Below are 8,393 nucleotides of genomic sequence, written 5' to 3'. Positions count from 1 at the left end.
TAGTAAATATTACAGCAAATGGTTTTACAGTGATTGTTTTACCATATATATTTGGTATTATGATCTATTATCCCTTTACTGCATGTTGTTGCCATATGGCAACAAACCATTTCACTTCATTTCCCAGAAATTCAGGAAAAAGAAAACTGAACTCTAATGACATATTTGAAATGGGGTGACTTTCAGCTATCCAATCATGTAGTTTCTCTAGGTCACATGACCTTCTGTTCCTGTCAGTTTGTTCGTTTTCCCACGCACACAGGCAGAGAGGAGGTAGCCACAAAGTGCTCCTCAAATTCAACAAGAATGTCTATAAATCAACATTTTTCCATCAAAAAAAAAAAAAAAACTCAATCTGAGGTAAGTTAAGAGTCATTTTTTTTGTTATCATTTAAACAAGTATGTGTGTCATCAATTTTTAATAAGAAGCTAAAAAGGGTTTGTTGCATTATGGCAACAACATGCCATAAAGGAATAGCAAATTATACTTTGCTTATGGGGGTCTCCATAGATTAGAGTGGGCTGAGGCAGTGTTTCCATTGTTATTGATACCCAAAAGTAATATTACTAACAATAATATAATCACAATCAATGTTTTTTGTTTATATATCCTCTCTATGACTCCATGACCAATAAAAATCATGTTGTTATGGTTTTTTGTTCGTTTAGGCCATGAGTATTCTATGGAATACATCAAGCGTATTCTACGGGAAGGCTAAAAAGAAAAGGGCAGAGTCTGGTTCTTCCATTAGATGAAAGTGAGGATGAGTTTGTGTCCAGTGAGGGTGAAAATGACATTGACCGCACCCTTGATGACAGCAGTGAGGGAGAGTCTGACAGCTCAGAGTTAGAGACAGAGACAGAGATAGGTATAGATATTGGGACTAGGTGTGTGTGTGTGTGTTTGTGTTTCTGTGTTGGAGGAGATAGCAGGGATGGGTAAGCTGCTTATATAGAGAGATGTCATAATAACAGGTATACATATAGGCTGTAGCTCAGTATGGCTGTGTGTGTGTGTGCGTGCGTGCGTGTGTGTGTCTGAGAGGTGAGCAGGAATGGGTATGCTGTTTATATGGAGATCAAGTAAATTACATAATGTAGTTTGTTTACATTGAGCTTTTCCAAAATAACACGTATGTCATATGTCAGGTCAAGAAGAGACCGAGGCAATCCCAGCAAGGGTGGAGAAGGCTAAAAACTTAAAATGGCAGACGAGAAGGAGCATTCTTGCCAAAATGGAAGGGCAGACTCCCGCCATCCATAGGTGCCTACGAGCCTGTCGACTACTTCCGCTCCCTTCTTCGGAGAGAGACTATCGAGAACATGGTTGACCAAAGTAACCTCTACACTATTCAAAGCGACTCCACTAAACCCCTGAACGTAACCTATGAAGAAATTGAGTAATTTATAGGTATATGTTTCCATATGTCTGTACATGGCCTACCCCAGACCCGTCACTACTGGAACAAGAAGACACGTGTTGATTGTGTGGCAAATACGATGCCAGTGAACCGATGAGAGACTATCAAGCGATTCCTTCAAATTGCTGACAATCACACCCAGGTTCCAGCAGGACATCCTGGTCATGATAAGTTATTCAAGGTGAGGCCACTTCTCAACTCACTGCTGGCAATCTTCAAGAACATCCCCATGGATGAGATGCTGTGTGGATGAGCAGATGATACCTTTCAAGGGCAAAAGCATAATCAGGCAATACCTTCCAAAGAAACCAAAACGCTGGGGGTGCAAGGTGTTTGTGCTGGCAGACTAACATGGGATTGTCTACAACTTCGACTTCTACACTGGCACCATTCTGCCAGTAGGGAGTCCAGATATTAGTGCAAGTGGCAACATCGTGCTGCAGCTGGCTTCCATCATCCCGGTGAACCTGTTCCACAAGAAATTTTATGACAACTGGTTCACAAGTGTGGATCTTCAAGTTGTCCTGGAGAAGGCAAAGATCCACAGTGTGGGTACGGTAAGACAGAACCGTCTAGCTGACTGCACCTTCATGCCCGACAAGATGAAAAAAAAAAGCACGAGGAACCTATGAGGTAAAACAGAACACACGTCAAGGTGTGACCCTCAAGGCAGTGAAGTGGTTTGACAACCGGCCAGTGACATTACTGAGCACCTTCACTGGAGCCAACCCCATCACCCAAGTTCAGAGGTGGGTCATATCACTATCTATCTTGGTAGACATGGGCGTGCCTCTGTCTTGTGTAGTCTTCATAAATACAATTGTGTATCCTGCTACGACACTGGTGTATAGGCGAGTGACTACGTGCTGTAGATATTCACAGTTTTATGTGTATGTTAGGACCTTAAAACTGATAGGTGTTCAATGGTAAGAGTCAAAGAGGAATAGCAAGCTAAAGCGAATGCAGTTTATTGTTCAGTATGTTAATAATAGCAATATACAATGGAGCAAAATGTTTGCATAGTGATATGGCTATATTCATATGATGCGTTTGAGACTGTGTTGACGAGTCTCCCTGAACAATTCCATGTTTCCCCTTATATACCTGAAAGGTAAAAGCAAAACACCAAGTCATGAAATAAAGACACAGTCAAGAAAGTACATCAATGATTCTGCTTGCACTCTGTGTACATATCACACAGGATTAACCTTTGTATCTGGCTTGGCACTGACCCATAGGTATCAATATCTTTACAAAACATGATTATATTGTATTATGGAGAACCTAAGGTTCCCATAATGCTGATCCAGTAGGATGTTTTGCAACTGAGCACTGTCTCTTTATCACACCTGCTGACTCCCAGTCAGCACAGTAAACAGTCTGTTTTCCTTTGGGGGTCTGATAAGAGGCAGACTTCTGTGAACTGCCCTACAGCCCTAATGATGCCTGGCAAAGTTCAGGAGCTTCATTTCATGGGTTGCTTCTCAGTAAGGGCTTCTTTCGCAGAACCCTTCCAAAGAGCTTGTTGACATGGCAGCATGTAATACTTGATTTTGAAACTTAATAACTCCAAAATTCCTCTAAACTGCACAGTGCTTAAAATGAGATCCTTGGGTTCTTCTTTGCCTCCCAAAACATCTTCCTCACTGTGCGTGTGGGCAGTGTGTACATTCGTCTTCTTCATGGCAAATATGCGTACAGTCTGTGGGTCCATCTCGAACAAAACATATTGACTCATGTAACAATCATGTGGTCACAGTTACTGTTATTCAAATAGTGACTTCCTGTACCTAGGCTGCTATAAATACTGTTTCTTTTGTGCTATACTCCGTCTTCTGCATTCACTAGGCTGCCTAGAGGATGCGCACCAAACCACTGTCTCTAAGGACACCAAAGCCTAAACCCCACTGGGAAAAAGCCAGTGAAGGCCGGCAGATGCACCATAAATAAAAAAACACCTGGATAGACACACTGTCCCTCCTGGTTTACAGCCACGACCAGTCTCCTAATGAAACTGCATCCACCACAGGATCAGTTTATTTACTAACTTCACATGTTGCTATTGTTGGCAACGTAGGGAACCTGCACAGTTTCCCGAAAAGGGGAGTCACCATATCACCAAGGAGAGAAACTACAGTGCTGACTAGCTTTTACAGCCAGCCTGAACCTGGGACACTGCCCAAGCCAGAGTTCCTCAGACAAACAAGCCACACGATCATCCGCACAGACCCATCTGTGCTCCAGTATTAAGACTGACAAACATCCAGGAATTAGTTTAGGAAAACTTTTGTTTGTTACTGTTTTCAGTTATTAATTGTATTTAATGTGGTGTTTAGAGCATATCACATCACTTGCTAGCTAGTTACAGCCATCTAGCCCCACATTGCTATTACAAACTTTTTTTTTTTTTTTAAACCTGAGCTCGGTGCATGCAACCTCCTCTGCATTAGATATGTGGTCTCATGTATTTGGAATGGCAATGTGCAAATGGATTAGCTAGATGTTGCTAACTCCAATAGCCCTCTGTACACACCATTCCCCTGGTTCCCAGGCCATGTTAGCATTACATGCCAAAGCCTAGTTCATACTTCTCTCTGTCATAGTATCCTTTGTTCTCTCTTGAACCATGTCTGCTGGTGAACACACACACAAAAACACAAAACTCTGGTCCTCTTTCCATATCCTCACTTATTTACTCCTTTAGGCTTTTACTGAACATTTATTCCTACCTATGTTTACAGGATATTTCTCCTACTGTGAAATATACTCACTGACTTATTGTTTTTTCAACAGTATTCAACAGTTGTAGTAATCATTCTTGAACATATATTTCTTTACAACAAAATCATGTGTCAGTCTATTCTGTTCACAATGTATAGTTCTTGGTTAAAATCGTAAGGGTTATCTCCATAGGTGTCAGGCACCATAATGAAGATGATGCTCTCATATAAAATATGAATGTTACTGAGGGCACAAATGACACCTCCACAAACCACAAAGATCATCGGGGTTACCACAGATAGATTTCACTGCTGAAGAGCTCATTAACAAGCTACACTTATACCTAGCACTAACATCTAAAAAAAAAAAAAAAAAGGTTTTAAGTGTTTTTATTTTTATAACGCAAGTGTTTTGGGTGCAGGCTTCAGCACGGGTTATGGTAGAAAAAAATAAAATAAAATAATATCATTGAGAAGTACCAGAATTTCTCAGAACTCCCAGAAAGCCCTGATTTTACAGCAGAGTACAGTAAAACAACTAGGGATGGCTCGATACCACTTTTTCATGTCCAATACCGCAACCTTGAGTATCTGCCGATATCGATACCAATCCGATACCGTCTTTTTCCCTCTCTTAAACAACTAAGCTGTTAAAGGGGCAGTTCACCCAAAATTCAAAAAAACATTTTTTCCATTTACCCGGAGTGCTGTCTATCCATCCAGATGGTTTCGGTGTGATCTGCCTAGTTTTGGAGATGCCGTAGAGATATCTGCCGTTACTCCAATACAATGGAGCTGAATGGAACTCGGTTTGTGGCGCTCAAAGCACCAAAAAAATAAATTTCAAAAACTCAAAAGCCTCTTTCCAGAAATCATGACCCAATTACTTAAAATAATCCACAGACCTTGTTGTGAGCAGTTTCATGTAGGAACTATTTTCTACTGAAGTACACCCCCATTCATTATTATTAAAACGCTGCTCACTGAATAACGAAATAAACCATTTTAAAGGTGCAGTGTGTAGAATTTAGTGGCATCTAGCGGAACGGACTTGGCAGAAATTGAATATAATATCCATAAGTTTTAATTAGTGTATAATCCCATGAAAATGAGAATTGTGTTTTCATTACTTTAGAATGAGCCCTTTATATTTACATATGGAACGGGTCCTCTTCCACGGAGGCTGCCATGTTGCACCGCCATGTTTCTACAGTAGCCCAGAACGGACAAACGGCTCTAGAGAGGGCATTTTGCGCTTTTTTTTTTTGCGTTTTTAATTTTGGTGGGTGGCGCGAATGCATCGGTTGGAAGACAAAGAAGAAGAAAGAAGAGATTGAGTGGTCATATATTGTTTTTGAGAATCCGTTTGTGAAATATACGTGCATTTGTGATGCCTGGGTACCTTCCAAACTAGCTGTGCGTAATACCGCACTTGTTGTTTACGGCGTTGTCGCCCTTTTTAGTACAGTTTTCATAATTTCTTGGAAAATACTATTATTATTGAGGACTTCTGGGCATAGCTAAGCCATATGTTTGCTGATAGATCTAGCTGACATGGTTTTCTGGTGTAAGACAGAAGCAGCTAGAACTGTATCATTGATTTACTGTCTCTATCTAGCGAAAACAGATAAGATTTCATCATTGCTATGTAAGTATTAGTGCTCAAAATATTTTGGTTATATACGTTATTTTTTAAATTGAGTGTCTTTAAATAGGTTATTGGTATTATATGATGCGGATATATCTATAAGCTAACGCTGGTCACTCACCATGACACCTGCCCAGTTCTCCACTGGTTCTCCTCACACTACAACTCAATTTCTCTCCTCTGACCGTTATTCCTTCTAACCCTGGTCTGTTCCTGGTCTCTTGGACGCCTAGCAGACTCATAATTATAAGGCTGTGGTCCGTCATATGCGTTTGCATAAACATTTACAACCTCTTCAGTGTCAAAAACTAGCGTTGAGATCCATTCTTCTTTGTTGTTCAACTTGACCGCTCGACCTTCTGTTATGTCACTTCCGGTTTGGCATTTTTAGAATTAAAATTATCTCACAAAAACGACTCCAGAAGTCACTGTAGTGTATATATAAGTATATTTTTTAATGAAAATATAGTTCCTACATCATTTTCCTACACATTGATTCACTGGGGTCTCCAACCTGCAGTATGCTCTTTAAGCATTTATGTGATAGTTTAGGCTGATCGAATTGGATTATACTTTTTTTTTTCGATATCCGATCCAGTGATTTTGGCCAGTATCGGAACGATACTGAGTATCGGATCAGCACATCCCTAAAAACAACAGAGTATAATAATCCAGTAAAAAAAATGTTTACTGTTACAATTTAAATATGTTGCTGCTTTTTGGGCTCAAGTAAACTCTGCTAGATTGGAAGTTATTAAGAAAATTTTATTCAGAAAATGTTTCAAATGTGGTCCCTGTAGAGTAACATTTTGGAAATCCTGTGTGTTTGGAAGTAGGTTGTGTGAATTTCTGATAATCTGCTTCACATTTAATATAAGCCTGTATTATTGCCTAAATAGATTAGATTAAAGTTGGATTCATCCCCTTGGTCGGAACAAATCTACAATTAGGTGTGAAATAGAAGTTGACCTTTTCTATTATGTTTGGTCTCTTAATGACATTGGAAGAATCTGGGCTTGTGCCTGGTGATACAAAGGCTTGCCAATCAGGCCCCATGCCAATGAATTAGCTCAGTGGACAATTATAAGCATCTGATAATTCTGATATTTGAAAGCCAGAGCTGGGTGCTGGCATACACACTCTATGTGGTTGGTTCGGGCCACAACTATCTCTAGGCCACAAAATTAAAATTTTTTAATGATCTCTTTTTTTGAAACACATTTTAATTGTCCGGTATGCACAGGGTGCAAATAGCTTTATTGATGCTATTGTTCATGCATTGTTTAATGTTATTTATATGTCTTCTGTGATCAGTTCCCCAGTCTGCGATCACTGCCAACAAGAATCAAATAATCCATGGCCAAATCTGCTGATAATCTTCCATTCTCATGATAAATAATCAATCAAACATGTCCAAGAACTAACTATTAACATTCTTATTCAGAATCAGAGAATAAACATCAGGTCTAATTCTGAACATGTTTTGAAACAAATTTGCAATATTCAAACAATATACTGTGAGGAATCTGGAAGATGGGAGGAGCACGTGAAACATGTCCGTCTATATACAAAGGAAACATTTGCCTCATGGACCCAAACGTTTTTATCTTTATTTTATTTTTTTAGATTTTATCTATTAAAGTTTTTCTTAAAACACACAAAAAATGTCTTAAAAACCATGGGTCCAATTTGAAATTAAATTGTGTATGCATGCTGTCAAAAAAAAAAAATCTTTGACTCAATGTGTGATGAGTGAGTGATGGGCTAAAATATTTGTGTGGAGATGCACAAAATGAGCATAGATTGAGCATAACAACATCAGACTTGTGGCTGATGGCTGACAGTTCAAGTTGCTGAGTGCCCTGCCAAGAACATCAGTACCAAATTATATATAAAAAAATCAAAAATTGGGGTAGTATTTAATTTCCTTTGACATCCATGCATCTTAGTGCTTGAATGTGGAAACTGAATGATCATAATATTTTATCAATTTGTCCTACAGATGCACTAAATGTAATTTGTTCAAATGTAACTATGGAGCATTACGTGAAATCTCGTGAAATGCAACGTGCCCTCATACCATTGACCCCTTTTGAATTCTAATTAACATGCAGCTCTTTGAGATGGTTAAGGGTCTCAGTCAACACCCACAAAGCAATTTTAGCAATAATTGGCCTAAATGTAGCACTGTACCCTACCAAGTTCCTGACATTTTGCACTTTAAAAGGTCATAGCATTTTAACCAATTCACCCTGGAGACAAGAAATTAACATCACTGCATGCCTCGCCAAACAAATAGGTACGCTCTACCATGATGACTGCTTGTACTGCTTAATCAGTGTTTTCGACTGTATTATTTCAGCAGTAATAGAAATTGCGAAACACACACAGCACTCTTTTTTCAACAGGGTGCATGCTGATGTCCAGACTCAAAAAGCTACACCCGCCTCCTCAACTGAATTTTTGCTGTCTTCAGCTTTGTCTGCTGTGACAGCAGCCATACACAGATATAGAGGTTAGGGGATCTTGAGCCCCTGTACCTTTGATTTGTCTCTCACCAAGTCCTCTTCACAATGGTCTTTTTTGTATTGCTCTCTTATCTTA

At 39.4% G+C, this 8,393-nt stretch overlaps 1 long non-coding RNA gene across 1 annotated transcript; it reads left to right on the top strand.

The window, feature by feature from the left end:
• Positions 1-253: 253 nt before the first annotated feature.
• Positions 254-8,041, top strand: LOC135247553 (uncharacterized). Its single transcript, XR_010328234.1, has 3 exons — positions 254-360; positions 1,150-2,170; positions 3,270-8,041. It is a non-coding gene; the product is annotated as an uncharacterized LOC135247553 (long non-coding RNA).
• The last annotated feature ends 352 nt before the right edge of the window (positions 8,042-8,393 follow it).

Source organism: Anguilla rostrata, chromosome 2 (genome assembly GCF_018555375.3).
Source record: "Anguilla rostrata isolate EN2019 chromosome 2, ASM1855537v3, whole genome shotgun sequence".
In the NCBI taxonomy this organism is placed as follows: domain Eukaryota; kingdom Metazoa; phylum Chordata; class Actinopteri; order Anguilliformes; family Anguillidae; genus Anguilla; species Anguilla rostrata.
This window is presented reverse-complemented; position numbering and strand designations above follow the sequence as displayed.